The 19,870-nt window shown below is 36.3% G+C and overlaps 1 protein-coding gene across 11 annotated transcripts in view; it reads left to right on the top strand.

Annotated features, from left to right (window-relative positions):
- Positions 1–4,534: 4,534 nt before the first annotated feature.
- dag1 (dystroglycan 1) overlaps positions 4,535–19,870 on the top strand; it is a 36,525-nt gene continuing 21,189 nt past the window's right edge. For 3 of the 11 annotated variants that reach the window (XM_067395884.1, XM_067395885.1, XM_067395878.1), the window contains exon 1: positions 4,891–5,559. The gene's annotated coding sequence lies outside the window, so the exon portion shown is untranslated. The other 8 variants (XM_067395879.1, XM_067395873.1, XM_067395882.1 and 5 more) reach the window with 6 other exon arrangements.

Raw genomic sequence — 19,870 nt, 5'->3', positions numbered from 1 at the left:
TTTACATTAGATACACTCCTCTGACTAACCTATAACTGTGCTCCACTGTAGTTTATGTACCACAATTTGGCATTTGCTATATATATATATATATATATATATATATATATTATTAGCAAGAAGAAAACATCTGATAGAGGTATTGAATGAGCTTACCAGTCATTTATTTTCCTCAAATACTTAACATTCCTAAAGAAGATTAATTTACCTGTGCACAGAAAACTGATTAGGTGCATCTGAAATTATTTAAAGAGATAGTGCTTTTAAAAATCATTTACTCACCTTCATGTCATTTCAAATCTGTAAAGGCCCATTCACACATAATGTGCTTTTGCATTTAAAAATGTGAGACTGTCAGGGTCATGTAATTTTCTTTGTGTTTTTGTTCATGTTCCTATGTTTCCTTTCAGATTAGTTCCTGTCTCCTTATTTTCTAATTCCTTCCTGTTTGGTAACTATTAACTGATTAGTCCCACCGGTGTCTAGTGTATTTAGTGAACGTTTATATGACAACGATGTACAAGGATTCCAGGATTTTTCTCCTTATAGTGGACTTCAACCGGGTTCAAACGGGTTGAAGGTCCAAATTGCAGTTCCAGTGCAGCTTCAAAGGGGCTCTACACGATCCCAGTCGAGGAATAAGGGTCTTATCTAGTGAAATGATTGGTCATTTTGTAAAAAAAAATTAAAAAATATATACTTTTTAACCACAAATGCTCATCTTGCACTAGCTCTGCAATGCGGCACACATTACGTAATCATGTTGAAAGGTCATGCGTGACGTAGGCGGAAGTACCTTGGTAGGTCTTAAACTGTCATCTAATTTTTTCCTCAAACTTGAAAATTGTCCTACATTGTTGTTTTACCTTTTTTTTTTTTTTTTTTTTTTTTCTTTGCAGAGCTAATGTAAGCTGATAATTTGTGGTTATAAAGTATATAATTTATTATTATTATTTTTAAAAATGACCAATCGCTTCACTAGATAAGACCCTTATTCTTCGTCTGGGATCATGTAGAGTCCTTTGAAGCTGCACTGAAACTGCAGTTTGGACCTTTGAACCCTGTTGAAGTCCACTATAAATTCCTGGAATGTTTTCCTCAAAAACCAATTCATTTTTGACTTAAGCTATATGTGTATATACTGTATATATATATATAAATATATATATATATATATATATATATATATATATATATATATATATATATATATATATATATATATATGCAGCCCAGTTAAATGCAGCCCTATATATATATATATTATAAGTATAATGTGGTTAAATGTCATAACTCCAATTTCATACATTAGAGAGTTGTGTCGTGTGAGTAAATTAAGTGTGACCTGCTGTGACGTGTTGCATTGTGGCCTACGGATCTGCCTGAAGTGTACATATTTAGTAGACCCACTCCATGGGTCAAAATCGAGACATCAAGGGTAAACTTCCCTCGTCTACTTGACAAAGTCGAATGTACTGAAAAATGGCAATGAGGATTTCCCTGAGAGGAAGTGCTTAGGGAAGTTTGTGAGTGTATGTCTAAAAGTGGAGTTAAATGCAGCCCTGTAGCGCCACTATCCTGCAGAGTTCAGCTCCAAACTCAATTTAACACACATGAACCAGCTAATCAAGGTCTTACTAGGCATACTAGAAACTTCAACCAAGACACAAAAGAAGATGTTTAGCAGAATATCCAGTGCTAGGTAATTGATTAAGCCCTGAACACACTTAATGATCGTAAGACCGATTAGGAATGTCATTTGATACTTACAACTGATCATGCCCAAATGTGCCAAGTCAGAGCCAGTTACATTCAGTCGGTGTTTACAGTTGGTGTTTAAATGCCGTGTAAGTATTTAAATCTGCTTCAGTCCAAGGCTGCAAGCTGAAGGAAACATTGTGTCTTTGTGTGTTGAGCTCTGGCTTAGAATGCTTTAGCTAGTCATTAAGTGTGTCCCTGGCTTTACTTGTAATCTGGATTATGTAATCAGATTCCAAAATTACAATACTTGTAATTAGATTATATTACATTTTAATATACTCATAATCAGAATACAGTTACTTTTTTATCTATTACATAATTACACAATATTCAAAAAATGGCAGTAAATTATTCAAAATGTATTGATTCTTCCTATTTCTTCTTTTTTATCTTTTACATTTTCTCTACAACCCCCCATGCATTTTCTTAACAAAGCCCTGGCATAATGTATTGTAATGTTTAATGCACATTGTGTTGTTGATAACAAAAAATTGAATAAAAATTCTTTGTTTTATATCAATATGTTATCAAGTTATTTATTATGTTATTAAAAGTTATCACAAGTTATCTTTTTTTTTTTTTTTTTTTTTTTTAATCATGTAATTAGTAATAGACTACAATTTGTAATTAATCTGACCAGAACTGGGATTTTTTTTTTTTTTTTTTTTTTTTGCAGTACCACTAATGACATGCAGTTGGAGCAGTTCTAGAGCAATTCAGATTTTGTTGCAAAAAGTTTTGAATTTAGATTAAATAGGTCTACTAGTGATTTGTATAATTTTTAGGCAGAGATATATAGCTACTATAAACTATGCAGTAAGGTTGCTTACTGGCCAGCTATATTTTTCTAATCAACCTTTCTGGAAGCTTCCAGGTGTTACCACATCAATCAAATGTCTGGATGCTTTTGGACTATTTCCTTTAAATGTGATCTCAGGTACTGCTTGGGGACATTCGCCCTTATTAAAGATGGCCTTTATTGATCTGTGATAGCCACCCCAGGTTGTCTCTTAGATGGCCCCCTTTATATCCAGAAATTGCTGGATATTGATTGCAGAATGAGAAACTGTGGAGATGTTGATAATCTTATCCTCTGCAGAAAAAAAGCATAAACACCATGGACCAATGGTCTCCTTGTTTCCCTTCAAATCTGGGTATTCACCGTCCAATTCAAATGTTGGCTGATTCACTAAAAAATAGCTCTAGCGCCAAGGTGTACTGCTGATGATATCTTACCTGTTATTGATACAAACATTGTGTATATGATATCTCTGTGTCTAAGGGGATTATGTGACCTGTTTGAGACATATAGGGGCCTGTAGACCTCATGAGGAATAAGAAACCTTATCTTACTCTATCCTGGTAAGACATGTCCCGTCAAAGTCAGGGAAAAAGTAAGGTTAAGCTTTAACATGGGATAAGAAAGTGTGAAAAATACAGAAACACAATATCAATTATCTATTTATATCTGTTTATAATAATTATCATTATCATTAATTATATCATATCATATCATTAATTATATCATATAATTTATATAATTTATATATATATATATGCTTGGGGACAATATATATATATATATATTATATATATTAAAACGTGTAACACAACAATAATAATAATTTAACATTGTAATAATGTTGTATATATATATATATATATATATATATATATATATATATATATATATATATATATATATATATATATATATATATATATATTACATTAATAATAATAAAATAATAAATAATAATGAAAAGCATTTTTATCATGTGATATGTGCTAATGTCATTAATCAAAGTCATATATATATATATATAAATGTTTTATATAATATCAAAAATATTTAACATGTAATCATCATCATATTTATTAATAAATAATAAAAATGTTATATATAATTATATATTTGCTATGTTACTTAAATATTTCAATGACAATAATAAGCATGTTAAGCATTTTATAACAAATAATAAAGTATTTGCTGATTTTTAAAGTTTTACATATTACAAATATATATATATATATATATATATATATATATATATATATATATATATATATATATATATATGTGTTAAAAATTGAAAATATATTATATATTTATAAAAAATTACAGTGCTTATTATAAATATGTTGAATGTTTTTTTTTCTATTAGCATTTTAATAATGTACTATTTGCTTATCTATCTATCTATCTATCTATCTATCTATCTATCTATCTATCTATCTATCTATCTATCTATCTATCTATCTATCTATCTATCTATCTATCTATCTATCTATCTATCTATCTATCGTGTGCTTTGTCATGTCAAGTCAGTGGACAGTAGCAGTGAGGTGGAGTCGTGTAAGGGGTGGGGTGTGAAGGTACATGCCTCCTCCTCCTCCTTCTTCTTCTTCTCCTCCTCCTGCATACCCCTTCAAAGCCCAGACACTGAGTTACACAGCAAGTGCAGAGCAGCTCACACTCCGATAACATACGCTGAGTAGACACCATTTCTTCAAGAACCCTCTTCATTAATGCGCGAGCCTGCCGAAACCCTCGACATGTGACCGCTCCTGACTGTCGTCATGTAGTTTCATTTTTATCTTTCTTTTTTAATTTGATTTTCTTCGTCATAAAGACTCAAAACAGAACTTACAATCAAGCGCTGCGCAGTCGTCCTGTGGATTTGCCAGGAATAATTCATCCTCATTTTCCAATTCCTTCTCGTTTGACGAGCGTTAAAGGAACGAGTGAATAAACAAACGAATGAAAACATCACACCGACCTACAGCAATAACCAGACGAGAAGAAATTTGGTTTAAACAACAGTCTTATACGCCATTGAAGAAGCATTGAAACGGATTTTACCTCTTTTGGAATCGAGTCTGTTCATCTCCACCGGTGTGAAACGGTAGGCTAAATATTGTTTTTTTTTTTTGTTTGTTTGTTATTGTTTTTTGTGTGTGTGGGAATTGAATCATGATTCATCTCTATTTTAGTGGTCTCTGGAATCGAGAGGACATACTCTGCTGGTCGAGTCTTGAAGCTGAACAGTGAAAGTTTTTTTAGCAGTACAGTAGGCCTACTTTTACTATAGAAAAGACGTTGATATGCAGTAAGGACATGATGATGATGATGATGTTGATCATACTACTACTACTACTACTACTACTAATAATAATAATAATAATAATAAAAATAATATAATAATAATATAATAATACAATTGTTAGTTATTATTATTAATTTATTGTTATATTAATTGTTATATTATTATTATTATTATTATTATTATTATTATTATCTAGTGAAAGTTTTGTTATATATTTTTTTTTATTTTTAGTCAAGCAGTACAGTAAGTAGGTCCATATACAAATAGTTCTTAAAGAAGTTGAAAAGCAGATAACTAAATATTAAATAATAGAAAAATTGTGTTAAATAAACATAAATCTAATGTATTTAACCCAGAAGAAAAAATGGGAGGATGTATAGGCCTACTGTAACAAAAAAAGAAAAAAAAGGAAAAAAGTCAAATTAACGTATATGAATCAGGGCTCTGCTGGTCGCGTCTCGTGGTTGCACAGTGAATTGTTCAATCGATGTACCCGACTCTGCGCTCGGCTGGTCGGGTCTTGAGGCTGGACAGTGAAAGTGTGTGTGTGCAGATTGGTTTGTGTAGATGGAGAGAGAAGAGGGGTAGAAGGGCGAGATTTTTTTCTCTTCCTTGCGCTCGGATGCGTCTATAAGCTTGACATCAAGATATTATAATAGCTGCGATGTGACTCCGATCTATTCCCAACGAGGTAAGACATCGTGTAAAGTGCATTTGAGGCAGTTGGACTGAATCATAGCTAATATTTTTAGGCTTGGCTGTGTATGTGCTGCAGAGAGACTGACGCTCCTAATGCAAACCAAATGCAAACAGGTGTAAGACCCCCATCTACACCGCAAACGAGCGCCGACGCGACGCGATCAACCAGGGCGCTTGATTTATAACCGAATAAGCTCTTTAGGGTCTTTTAGTTTTTCCGCGTCGCGTCAATCGCGTCACGTCATGAGATGGGCTTTAACGCTTTTACCTTACAAAAGCTGTAATGGTCTTATCGCGAATCACAGGATTCACATATTCATAAGATTCGAATCAACGTCGCTTTTGTTCCTGTTTCTCCCCTCTAATGAAAACTATAGCGAGCTCAGCTTTGGTACAGTTGTGATGTCCGTCGTTAATGTTTATTTCAGGTTTAGATGAAGGTCTCGGGCGATCGATTAATTAATCTGTCACGTTGGTTATCATTCGATATCAGTAACCTGAATTTTGAATTGATGTCCTGAAAAAGCGATAAAGGGAACTCGTTTCCGGTATAGCACCATTCTTATCACTCGTTATTATCATCATCTGGTTATTTATTTCGCTTATTGCCATTTCAGAGGACATTATTGGGTCATTTCAGATGTTATTGTGTTATTGATTACCAACAGATAATCAATAACGTCCGTCTAAGCAGAAAAAATAAATAAATCTGTTATTGTAATGTTAAAAATGGGACAGTCAAATTTAATTTCCGCGTTGAATTTTCTTTCCGATGTTGGTTTCGTCGTTTCTTGAGTTTTTAACCGTTTCTGGCGCCCTTTCAGACTTTTGAAGATTGTGTTGTTTTAATTCACTGTCTAATTTTTCATGTTTACACATCAGGTTTGGCTTTGATGTATTGTTGTACGATGTAAATAATATAGTGTGTTGTGTCTGGCATTTTCTTAAAGAAATGTTGATGAAAGAGGTTTGCATTTGGGTTTAAATCAAATTGTAACGCTCCCATGGTTTTGTAAATTTGTTTTTGTCTCTTCGTCCTCATATAGACATTACAAAGTAACCTCAGTGTGTAGCACTAATGAACCAGGAGGATTTTTTTTTTTCTTTTTTTACTTATTGGCTTGTTTGGCTTTTTAGCATGTTCATCACGTCTGCCTCTCCATGGAGACGTTTTTAAACCTTTCAGCTGTGTGAGGGGTTTTTTCCCTTCTTGTCAAGGGACACGAAGACCTCCATGCACATGCCAGACATTTGGTATCCATGCTATCCTTCAATTTTTGAATTTTTCGTCTTCTGCTCCTCAGCGAACAGGAAAATGCTCTCCAAGTGCAGTCAGTTTTAACTGAATATATGATTGACTCTAAAACAAGGCAGTGGTGAAATTGTGTTCGGGTTTGGGAGGAAAAAGCCTCATACAAAGTTTATAATGTCAGTCTGTTAGTTATAATGTGTCTGTGTTTACAGTGATTTTAATCAGAGGAATCTGAAGTAACAAAAACACTTGAATTGCATTGTGTCCACATTTAATCTAAATATTAAATATTGTTGTTCTGGGTACAATTACTGATATTTAAGTGTCTTTGCAAACCTGAAAATTGTTTAATTCCTGCTTTTTTACCCAAAAATATCTAAATAATCATTAGTTTCCAACAATAAAAACATGCCACATTACTATTGGAATATTCATAATTCATATCATTATTTTATTTATGCTATGTTGTTTTTCTTTGTTTTTGCTTAAGTTGTTTTGTGCAATGTTAGTAATATTACATCATAGCTAATGGTTACGTTTAAAATGATGCATTTGAGAACAAATGGATGATGCATAAAAAGTTGTGCAGTTTATGCAGTCGATACAAGAAGTTCCTTTACCATTGAGGGGGTAGTGTCAAATTTGAAAAGAAATTTGAAATTTGGTCAAACAGACCATCTAACCAGAAACTTAACGTTATATACTGTACATCCAGTTTTTAGTTTATAAAACAACAACAACAAAAAAACTCCCACATTACTTTCTCAGTGTTGAGTCGGTTGGTCGTTTAGTCACTGAATAACTCGTATGAACGAGGTTTAAAGTGAGTTGTTCTGGAATAAGGCCATATCTCTGCCTTGGCATGTAGTTGAGTCTATTTTCTGCAACCCCCTCATTCCTTCCCAAGGGAAAATCCAGTGAGTAAAGGGGGATAAAATTAGAGGACAGGTATAAGTTTCCTTCCTGCCCTTTTTTCTTGTGTAAGTTCTCTAACATCTTCTGTAATTTTTATATTCTTATTACCATTTCAAGATTGAACTAGGGACCCTATTGAAAGTCTGTTGTGGGAGGCTAATTTAGTCAAAAAAAAAAAAAAGATTTCTCAGGTGCCCTTAATTTAATTGCGATTGCAGGTATTGCAATACCCTTTGGGCTGATCGTCTTGCAGAAGATGTACTGGCCTGTTGTACTGTTGCACTTGTCAAGGGTTATTGATTCACTTGCCCCTGAGAAGAACTCTCTTGGCTCTGTAATTGCATGTTCATTTATGCCTTAATTTGTTTGAGCTAACCAGTGCACGGAGATATTTATTCCTGGTGTACCTTGTAAAAACGTCCATTTATGGTGCAATCCTTCTGGAGGAGTGCTGAGAAAATGTTAGTAGAGGATGACAATATTGATTTATTTCCTGCACATGTGACTAAGTTGTTGTTTGCTTTTAAAAATAGACAAAGTATGAGGTGCTTCCCCCTGACAGGTGCCTGAAAGTTTATTGTAGATGATTGCACGGTTGAGTCTGTGAGGTACCTATTTGGGCTTTGCACAAATCTCTCTGCACCAATAAAGCCTTAAACTTGGATTACGCCATACCGGTGCTGACCGTGAGGCGAGGCTGAGCGGAAAAGGTGCACCCACGAGAAAATTCCCAGTGTGCAGCTTGTGTAGAGTCATGCACCGGACCTCTCATAACTCCAGTGCTTTCGTAATCAGACACGTAATCTTGTAGGGTGATTGGATTTGAGATGACGCCGCAGCCCAAGTTGATGGCTCGCTGCTCCTACCACAAACTTGTCTTTTTTTTTTTTTTTTTTTTCACACACACATACACATGCAGATCTATTGTTTATTTTCCAGTAAGCTGCTTCAGTCTTTGGAGGCACTGTCTGCTGCAGTGTGCAATAGTTCACACTTCAATTGCAGCCTAACCTAGATTTCTGTAGCACTGCTTGTAAATAACCCTGGGGCTCTGTTCTGAGGGAGGGGGCTTTAAAGGCAGCGGGAAACAGCTCTAATGCAAGGCTGCGTACTATCGGTACTGTGATAAGACTTGCATCATCAGCAGAGGTGTGGAGCTGAGAAGAAGAAAGCTGAGAAATATCCGTGTTACTGACTGGCACCGAGCAAATAGATTTTCCGTCTAATACCGTGCACTTCTATAATATGCAATAACATGCAGTCCCGCTGAGTAGATGTGCGTTTGCTTAATGAGTTAATGTTCTGCCACACTGCTTTGCCCATGTGGCCCAAGCTTAGTTTGCAATCTCCTAGTGTGCCATAACGTCAGAATTGACCAGTTCTTTCATTGAGGTTTAAAGTTGACAGGAAATCAAACGTGACTCCGTTTACATTCTTAATACACGTTCTTGGTCTTATTGTCAACGATTAAACGGTGCACATTAATATCTTTCAGCTGATGTCAGTAAACCCTCACATTTTTCAGTGCTCCTTTTTTAATTGTTTGTCTAATCAATTTCTGTTAAATTAATTTACGTTGAATATTCTCATCGAAGAATTGCAATTCTGTTATTTACTCACCGTCATGTCATTCCAAACATAGACAAATATTTTGTGAAAGGAAAACACTGGACCCCATTCACTTTCATTGCACAGTTTAAAATAAATTAATAAATAAAACACTGAAACATTTTTTTATAATACCTAATTTTATTTTCTGTAAATGAAGTGCACGTTTATAATTGATTAGTACACATTTATCAAGGATATTGGGCAATATGACAAATCATATTTCGCAATACAAGTTATATAATTATTATAATATTATTTTCGCTGGAAATAAGGTTGTTACATAGGCAAAATTTTAGATGACTTTGAAAATTCTCAGTTGAGAATTTCATGCTGTGTGACTTGTGACTTTCTGTGTACACGCTTATTGGCATGTCATATAAACGTATTTGTCATTTCTTTGATATAGGGCCATTGCTCAGATGGTTTTTGGGTCTTCTACAAGCTCCACATAATTTTATCCTGCAGAACTGTAATGGCAGGGTTCGGCTGTGTAATTCATAATTGGCTAAACCAATATCAGAAATAACAGCTTTACACTTAAGTTTTTAAGAGAGATGGGAGAGAGTGAGGAAAAAGCAAAAATAGTACAGTGTTGGGAAGGGGGAAAAAATGTTTCATGTAGTTGTAATGCTGCAGTACAACTCAGGTCAAGACTTTCTGTGGTGTCAGAGGCCTTTAGAATAAAGCTGCACTTTGACATTTTGGAGGAAAACAGCTTTGAGTACATCATGCGACCTTCTCCTCCGTGTACCTCGAACACAAAGCAGCGGTTTAAAAAATAGCAGCTTTTCATTGACGGTCGACATGCCGAGTTCTTGTGGCAGCAAGCGCAACAGTGTTTTTCAGGTGGATTTCTATGGATTCAATGGAGATGTCTTGGCCTGTGGTCTCAGCAGAGGGAAACCAGGAAGGAAGATTTGTCTTACAGGGAAGGCAGCGTGATTCACTAGCTCAGCATGCTGTAGAAACGCAAGTTTAATGTAGCATAGGATGTTAACGTGATGGCCTGGAGACAGAGACATGTCAGCTCTGGATGGAAGAAACTGGGCAGATAAAGGCCACCTCAAACAGACACACTTAAATTACCTGCTTACAAATGCAATAATATTGATTTTTAAAGATGTTGTTTACATATTACCATGTCTGATGTTGTGTCTGGTTGATCGATAACAGTTGGGGGTTGCGTCTAAGCATTTGAGAGGAAAATGAAACATTGGGCCTGTTTAATGTTTGCAAGCACCAATTTGTGTCCAGCAGCCTTTTGGATGAAGGGAGGCTTTCTGTTTACCCCTTCTGAGCTGCTGCTTTGAGTTGATCTTTGACTCCCACGCAAATTGCCTGCTGTTTACCGAAGTGTGACTGTGTCTGTCGTGATCTTTGCGAGAATGCTTTAGGAGGGTAATTGTGGAGTTGTCTTGCGTGAGCTTAGAACTGCTACTACCTTCAGAAATACACCTAGACAGGAGAAAAGCCCTCAGTTTGTTAACAAATAAGCCTGGTAAACTGTAAAGAGTGAGGTTGGTTTTGGACTAGAGTGCCAGTTGTATTCAGGCCAGCTGCACATTCACAAAAGTGGTGGTCACGTGAACGGCTTAGGCCTTGAAACTTCTACTTGAAGTTAGTGATTTACAATGTGCTGTTTAAACAATGATATATTAATCATTTATGATTTGGCCAGGATGTTTTTTCCATCTCCAGCTACTTATTGCATTTAAAAGCTAATTTAAGCTGAAACATAAATCTAGGACTTAGTTTAAGCATACTTGCTTCTGATCATCTTGGTCATGTGTATTGTATGTCTGCTTATTGGTTCTCAACCATGGGGCCTTAGAGTCAGCAATCTTCCAAGGGGGCCCTGAGATGATGTAAAATGATTTAAATTAAACAAAACAACTAAAGATTAAGATATCTTATTTTAATTCACCCCTTCAACAACTGTTATTCCTATGAAGAACCAGGATTATTTATTAATAAACTAGTGTTTTCTGAGTCAGTGTTGGCTGCAAAGATGAAGTTGACGATGCTTCCACGCCATCTCTGCAGTATATTGAACATGCCTATGGAGAGAAATGCACCTTTCATACAGATTACATAAGCAGAAAGTATTTATTTTTTATTTGAGGGGTTCGTTTAAAAGTACACATTTCAAATGTTCTATATATTTCTCATTTCTATGAGGCAAGTAGCCTATACGCTGACTTTAGGTTCCTTTTTGTCACGCGCTCCGGTTCATAGAGACTGAGATGGCAGAAAGTGCATCCTATTTGTTTTCTTTTTACAAAGGCACATCGTTTTCTTGTTATTGTGAGTTTACACAAATAAAAGTAGACCCTTAACAGTTTCAAACTGTATTATAATAATGTATTACTCTTATCTGTATGACCACTTGTGTATGTTTCCACTGTTATCAGAAAAAATGCAAATGAGGGTGTGTCTGAAGCTTGTGTTGATGCGACTGTTATAGTGATAACAGCCAATCACATTACTTTCCGGTGTTGCACGAACGCAATTGGCTAGCAACTGCTCTAGAGTGTTTGCATAAGGCGATCTGATTGGTTGACGCCTGCATTAGCGATTGAAAAGTTGAGAAATCTTCAACTTTTGCCACTTGCAACGTGAGTGAAGCGATGCGACGGAACCCACAATTCAGTTCGACAACGCATGACGTCACCCATTCAAAGTAAACGAGAAGCGTTAACACCGACGCCCCGTGTGAATACAGCATTACGGACTGTGTGACTTCGCCACAAGTGTTTTTTTTTTTGTTGTTGTTTTGTTTTTTCTGTGACTAACCAACTACAATTTTGGTCGACTAAGCCTCTTCTAGTCAACCAATCATTGGAGGGCAGCCCTAAAAAATAGGACTTGTTTTTCCCCGGATTGATTGGAACTAGAAAAGTGGTCATTCCATTCAGCTCGCTGTCGAGGCTTGCAGCAGATTGACAGTTGGAGAGGATGTTCTACCCAAGCTGACAAACTGACCTCAGACCATCAGAGAAGGAAGGCCATTCCAGTAGGGAAGTACATTTTCAGGCTTTCATCAAAGATTACAAAGACTAAAATAATGTAAAATTTGTGAATCAACTTGCATGGATGAATTGTTCACCACAAGATTAGTAATGTGCTCTAAGAAAGTAAGTAGGGTCGATTTTTATTTCATGCTGACAACATTTAATAATGTTTTTACTCAACTCACTTCATAATGACAGTTGAGCATCCTTCTGTAAGAAGATATGGCTTCTTAAACAGAATAAGGCAGTCGTGTGTTTTATCGGTCATGTTTAATCAAAGCGTTTTAATCTTCTGTTTATTCAGCTACAACTATATGATGTGTGTTATCATCTTTTGCTGCCAGCAGGGCATATTTACAGTTTCTGTGCAAGAGCGCCCTCTGGCTTTCAGATGGAGAAGCGCTTACTAATGATCACAGAGCCGTACAGCTCTGACAAGCTGCATAGAAGAATCGCAGCCTTCGCAGCCAAATCGTGTGCGGTTTAATCGCGATAAATGGTGCAGCCCTAATGCAGGGCTCTGGAGTCAAATAGGTTGAGAATGACTGTAATAGAGCAGAAACTCTTAGCCCACCATTTTCAGTGGTTTGTTTTTACGACATGCAAATATGGCACCCTTTACTGCCCTTGTACAGTCTTAACACTCTTTTAGCTGGGCCTACTCTGGAATATTCAGCTTTGGTCTTTCACTTGTTATCGATCTCTGTTTTAACATTCATACGTTCTTTAGTGTAGGTCATTTTCTTTTTCTTCTCGCATTTAGAGATGATCTTCTCATTAATCTCCCTATTAATAAAAAAAATGAATAAATGTTCAGTAGTAAATGCAACACTAAAAAACAGACATTTCAAAACAAAAATGCTTTTGTTATCTTTCCCGAGTCTCTGTGTTCTGCTACCCCACTTCCACCACCAATTGAAATCAGTGTCTGCAATAAGCAGGGGGTCTGATTAGAGTTTAAAATTCAGGGCATGTGCCAGGCTGCGCTCTGTCCGCTCCTTGTGAATCTTAAATCCGTCAATTTAATTTTCCTTGAATGGCACTGGTGTGGAGGAGGGGGTGTCCTCGTGCTGCACGACTTGTCAATTTGTGGACGCTTTAAAGAATCATATCAAGTGCCTAGTGGATTTTACTGTAAACCCACCTTCCCATGAATTCCACAAACAAAGATGACTGTTCTTTTGAAATAATCATGCAGCATGCACTATGAAAAACAAAATTGTTTTCCTTTTTCATGGCTCATTAGAGATGTTTGCTAAACAAGCATCACTATTATGGCTCATTATTATACCTAACCCTAAGTATTAAACTTTGGGGTTGTGTCTAGCGCAGAAGCTAAGCTGTAAAATGTGCTGACAATAATTATTATTTAGGCCTCATCTAACCCAGCAGTCCTTAAATCATCAAACAACTTGGACAGCAAACATCACACTGGCTAGAGTGTGTTTTTCACACTGGCTTTGGTGTCAAGATCTTGGCCTCTGATAATGTATACTCTAAAGAGACGCATAGAGGTGGGGGAAATGGGTCAGACCAGGTGTGTTTGACGCTGACAAACAATGTAACCTTCCAGCTGGTTCATAACTTGTAGTGCTGACCTAGTAAATACAGCAGAACCGCTGTGGAACTTGAGGAACGCATGAGTGTTATTTCTTACAAGTCAACACTACTGTGTGTCTTCTCACTGCTTGGTGTCTGTGGAGTCAATGATGGACATTGTACTCATGTTTTAAGACCACCAGGCTCTTGAGTTATTTCATTTTGGTGGATGTAAGTGCTCCCTCGCAAAGTGTAAACTAAAACCCAACTGATTCTGATCCCAGTAGCTTCCATTTATATGTGTAGAGAGCCTGCCATTGCAAAGGGTGTATTCACATTGTTCAGATTGTCAAATGGGTGTGTGTGGGAAGGTAGTTACCTTGGCAAGGTAAGTCTGCTTCAGGAATGCTTGTCCTCGAGGAGAATGACAGTATTGCTTTGAGAGTATTATCTCGTTTATGAATGAAATGCACAAAGTGGGTGGTTGGAAAAAAAAAAAATGAAGGCAAGGTCAGAGGTAGGAAAGAAGAATGGGACGGAAATAATGATGTTCTATAGCTCCATATAACAAAGATAAAGACTTTTCTCATATACTTTGATTTTATTCATTTATTAAGTTGCGGGTCTAGTTGAAGGTTTTCAGATTTCCAAACATTGGTCATTGTTGAATATTTCCACCAACATACCACTTATGTAAGCTGTAGTTATTAAAGTCTTTTTAGTTTGTCCTTTGGTTACAGGGCTCTTTTTTTATTATTTTTTTTTCTGCTGGACCTTTCAGCCCTGAAATCTCAGGTCATCAGTTTTCACTAATTTTGGTGCTCTCGTGAATGTGCGTCGGAGATTAATATTTTTTTTTTAAATACAGAGGTTGTTTTTTTTTTTTTTTTTTTGTTCAAACAAAGTCACTTCATAGAACTGAGGGTAAACCACTGGAGTCACATGGATTACTTTAGTAATGTCTTTACTAATTTTCTGGGGCTTGAAAGTGTCACTTGCGTAGCCGTCAATGGAGGGACTGAAATCTCTCAGATTTCATCAAAAAGATTGAAAGCCTTGCGGGTTTGGGACGACATAAAGGTGAGTAATTAATGACAGAATTTTCATTTTTGGGTGAACTAACACTTTAATACTTTTGTTGGAAAACAATGGCATGTGGTGCAAAGCATTACTAATTTATGTAACTGATTCTTATTTAACTGACTATATAACTGATGCTTCTAACTGAATCACATGTCATTCACACAAATATGACAAATCCTGTGTTAATCTTTTAACATTGGCTTGGTGACATTTAAATCAGCACAATTTAACAATACATTGTTAAAATGGCAGAATTAGTATCTAGATTTTTGACTATTTTGTGTAGGGTGTAACAAATTATAGTGGATCCATGATCCATATGGACCAGGCCCCACGGTTTGGCACGCATGTGATTTGCGGATTAATTGCAAAGTTTAACCATCATAGAGTGAAATTTATCATTTGCACGTTTTTTCTTGCCAATTCACACATTCAAGCAATTTGAAAGCATTCCAGTGCAAGAAGAGGGAAAAGAGAACTCATTTCAGTGCTCGTGCACTGTTACCTGTGCGCACAGCCACACACGCTCAAAGCGTGCACACAGAGAGGCACATTTCAGATGCAAGAACACTGAATTGATTCCTCTTATGCATCTCCTTGTGCTTGAACAGACACATACACACAAAATTGTCAAAGTATCCATGTCGGCAAGTATTCTTGTAAACACTGGCAGTGATTCAGTTCACATTTATTTGTATAGCGCTTTTCACAAAACATATTGTTTTGAAGCAGCTTTACAGAAAATGCATGTCTATGTAGTTATGCCTTAAGTGAATGTAATCGGTTGAGAAAGAAATCAGATACACTCACTATAATGAATCCAATGCGTTAGGTCTAGATGTGACCTGATGTTGTAAATGTAATGTTAATCAAACAACAAAACACAGCTTTAACAAAGTTTTATCTATTTGTTTTATACAGTGAACACTACAGTGTTATTTTACATGTAATTATTACATTTCTGTACCTGAATACTACTGTTAGGCATTATTTTTAATTTTGTTATATTGTATTTATCTATGCTTGTAATTAGTATTAGGCTATTTGTTATCTATTTGTTATTTCTTTACAGGCTATTCACTTGTCTTTAGGCTAGTGGTTTTTGCAGTGGTATCAGAGTACTTAAAGTGTGCTTTAAGTAAAATGGATCAAAGTTTTTTTTTGTTTTTTGCTGTATTTCCGTTACAATAATTGAAAATAAAAGTTTAAAGTTTGGATATAAGCGGTGGTGTCTACAGTAGTGATCAAAATAGATCACCTAAAAATCACCTTTTGCATGTAGCTTGATGCTTCAAAGATTGTATCAATTACATCATTACACCAGCAGGTGGCGACAAGGGACTGTTAAAAATGCGGATGTCATTGAATCATTCAGTCAAGACTAGAGATTCGTTCAAAAAGGCTGATTCATCTAGTAATGAAACAAGTGAGGTCTTTGAGTGAGTCATTGAATCATTCATTCAAACCAGTTTTTTTTTTTTGTTTTGTTTTTTTAAATCAAATTTAATAAAATTGTTCAGTTTATCTAGCTGTATATCACTCCTAAGACTGTAATTATTTACACAATGAATTAATGAGTCTGTAAGCGGTTTGGGCTGATTTCATTGCAGAAATGTGTGGAAAATAAATTAAAAGTATATATTATTTTATGCAAATTTTTCAGTTTGAAACTACAGCTGTCTTTAAGCATTTGACAAGAAGAATAGGACCACTGGGTGTTCTCATACAAAAAGAGTCTCTCACTGTAATTATTTTTCATTTTTGTTCACATTTGGCTTCTATGTGGTTTTGTAATATTTCAGTGTGTTTGATTTATGTGGCTTATTTTTCAGAAAATGTTTTCCACAACAAAAATCTATGAGATTTTCGGCTGCTGTAGTCTTCTCAATTATCACAGATACAGGAAGATCTCTCAGGACAGTGTTATCAGTGATTTGCCCTGTTTTGTGTCCGTAGGGTACAGTTCCAGCCTTCTTGGTTTCATAACAAAAACAAGATATCCTTGAGAATTATTGTTTAACCCAAACCCACGTGCATCTCAGCATCTACGTTAAATACACAGTTGGGTTGCTGATGGTCTACTATGAGGTGTTTTGTGTTAAACAAATCAGTGGTTATGTCTCTCAGGCCACCTCCAGCCCTTCCTTTTTGGGTTAAGGGCATTACCTACTTCTCTTGCCACATTGAGTCCGTTTACTGTTTTGAAAAACAGTGGCTTTGATAAATTCTTGCCATCAAAGTTGCAGCAAGTAAAAAATGGTTCCTTGTGTTTTGCTGTACTGTCGTTTTGTTCTGAACAAACCATTGATCTTCTTTGAAGAGCTCTCCTTTGGTTGCATCTTACATACGCATATGCTAGAAAAACATGCACGTTTCTGTTGTGTGGATAAGCAGCCCCTTGTCTGTTGGGTTTATTGACTCAAAGAACAGAAATGCTGATTGTTATAAGTGCTGAATACCTTTGTTGGCCCCTTGTGAGTTTTCCTTCATTTTCACACATTAGCAAAGTCCAGCACCCCTCTTCCTCCTATTCCTCACATCTGCCAACCCAACCTCCTGTCCTCCCTGGCCATCCATATTAGTGTGCTGAAAGTAACAGTCATAGCATTGCACTGCTTCAGTCCAGCACCTTGAGACCTTGCAGCTCATTCACAGATATTGCAGATTCACTCCCTCCCTTTGCTGCCAGTGTGTGTGTGTGAAGGAGGGCCATCTGGCCATCTTACGGTTTCAGCCATGATATTCTGAATCCTGAATGAGATTTTCAACGCTGATAAATTCATAAGGCAGGATATGTGTTTTGGGTTTGCTTCTGCCAGAAATAAGAGCTGTATCATTCACAGTTTCTTAAGTCCTTGAACGGGATTGTATTACTGTATCTAATTTAATCTACCACTCGTTCCCCACCCCACTTTTTTGGGGTGGAGTGGGGTGGGGTGGGGTGGGTGGTCAGTTTGGGGGCAGTATATCGCCATTTCTGATTCATTAGGGCAGGTGATTTGGTTCCCCAACCACTTTTTTTCCATTTTATGTTTTTGTGCTCATAAGGTGCTGGTGCCTGGTGCTCTTTTGATTTGACCTTGTAGAAACTATTTCTTTATGTGCATTTGTTGTTTTAAAGCCTTCTCAATTATATAAAAGTGAAGATTTTAGCAACAATAACCTTTTTGTCTGGGTGGCCATAGACAGTATGGCACGTTTGAAGTATGCTGCTTATTTTACTTACCAACAGGTTAAAATGTCCAATGATTGCAGCTCTGGCTTCTGGCATGGTGATGGTTTAATTGTCTAATATTTGAAATTTATACTAGTTAGGCTAGTAGTTCTTGCTGTGGTATAAAAATTGGAATCTAGTATTGTGAAATTTCACCGGTATCTGAAATTCAGTGTCATAACCTTATTTATTAAGGCTGCATGGGTCAAGCACACAAAAAAACAATAACTATTTTAGTTAATTGACTTTTTAAAGGTTAGCTGGTTGTCATCTACCATTGTAAGTTTTCAAGAAGAGGGAAATTACATCAATTCCTGCAATCACAAATTGTGTCAATAATTGGGGGGCTGCCCTTCTAGCAGTGTATCTTTTGAGTGTTTTTGGGTCAGGATGGTGTCTTGGTACATGTTAAGAGCCTGGGGGTTCCCAGCTGTCACTGGTATCCTTTACCAACTGGTCCCAATTGTCTATCTGCTCCAAGATTTTTATTTTTATTTTTAACTGGTGGTCTTTAACAAAAATCTGATCCACCACTAAAAAAGCACCTGCCTGAGAACCAGCCCTTTTAGATCCCAGAGGACCCTTAATGGTTTACAGGGCTGTAGAGTGTGCCCTAATTTTTCAATGGTGCGACTAAAAAAAAAAATGTGACCAGCCGTTTGAGGGGGGGGGGGGGATAAAAAAATATCCACGTATTCCTGTACGTGTGTGTGTTAATAAACAGAATAAACAGGGAGAAGTAATCACGAGATGTTTCCTCAGTACTCGTAACTTTTTATGTTAAACACACTTAACTCATATTCACCAAAGGGTGGTCACAGTAATGCATCTTCTTCCTTTGTGTTGCAAATAATTAACTTATAACCATACCCAAAGTTTCCTTAAACATTTCTCATTCTTTTTCTCCCTATCAGTGAATAAAACATGAATGCAGTTTGAGTATACTTGTAATATACAGGGAGAAATAATCACGAGATGAGACGTTTCCTCAGTGATGGCATGTACTCGTATGAGCAGCTCCAGCGATCTCTCCTGAGAACGTTCGCCTGTATGGAGAAATTCTCGCGATACCTTCTGAGAAAGCGAGACATGAGCAATCGATCTCAGATTAACGGATCTACTACAAACATTACTACAATAAAGAATTGATATCAGACTAACGGCTCTATTATAAACATTACATATATTACAAAATGAAACAATAATTAATTAATTGACTATTTCCCCATTCCATTTTCATCTCTTTTCACCACAAATAATGTTAAAACAAAAGTTACTTTGTATATTGAACAGAACTATGACCGTATTAACTGTCCCAACATTAATCACTTCTGAATAGTGATGAATACTATGAATATTATGAATACTTGGTATGATGACACTAGAGCATCCCTTCATTCAGACAGTGGAAGATCTGATAAGAATCAGTGTAGAGGGGCCAAGTCTGGAAGATTTTGATGCTAGAGAGAGTGTGGCCGGCTGGTTTAGTCAAGGCCAGACTACAGGAGTTGGCCATCCGAGGGGCATGTGACTGCAATGGAGGATAGTCCATAAGACATTGAGCCATGAGATGTTATCTTAAATTGTTTTAAGTTTAAATTTCAGCTTAGTGAAGCACTTTAAGCACCAACAAATATTTTCCAGACTTCAGGTTGCATTCTTGTCCCAGTGTTTCAAG

The sequence above is a fragment of the Chanodichthys erythropterus genome, chromosome 10 (genome assembly GCF_024489055.1).
Source record: "Chanodichthys erythropterus isolate Z2021 chromosome 10, ASM2448905v1, whole genome shotgun sequence".
In the NCBI taxonomy this organism is placed as follows: domain Eukaryota; kingdom Metazoa; phylum Chordata; class Actinopteri; order Cypriniformes; family Xenocyprididae; genus Chanodichthys; species Chanodichthys erythropterus.
This window is presented reverse-complemented; position numbering and strand designations above follow the sequence as displayed.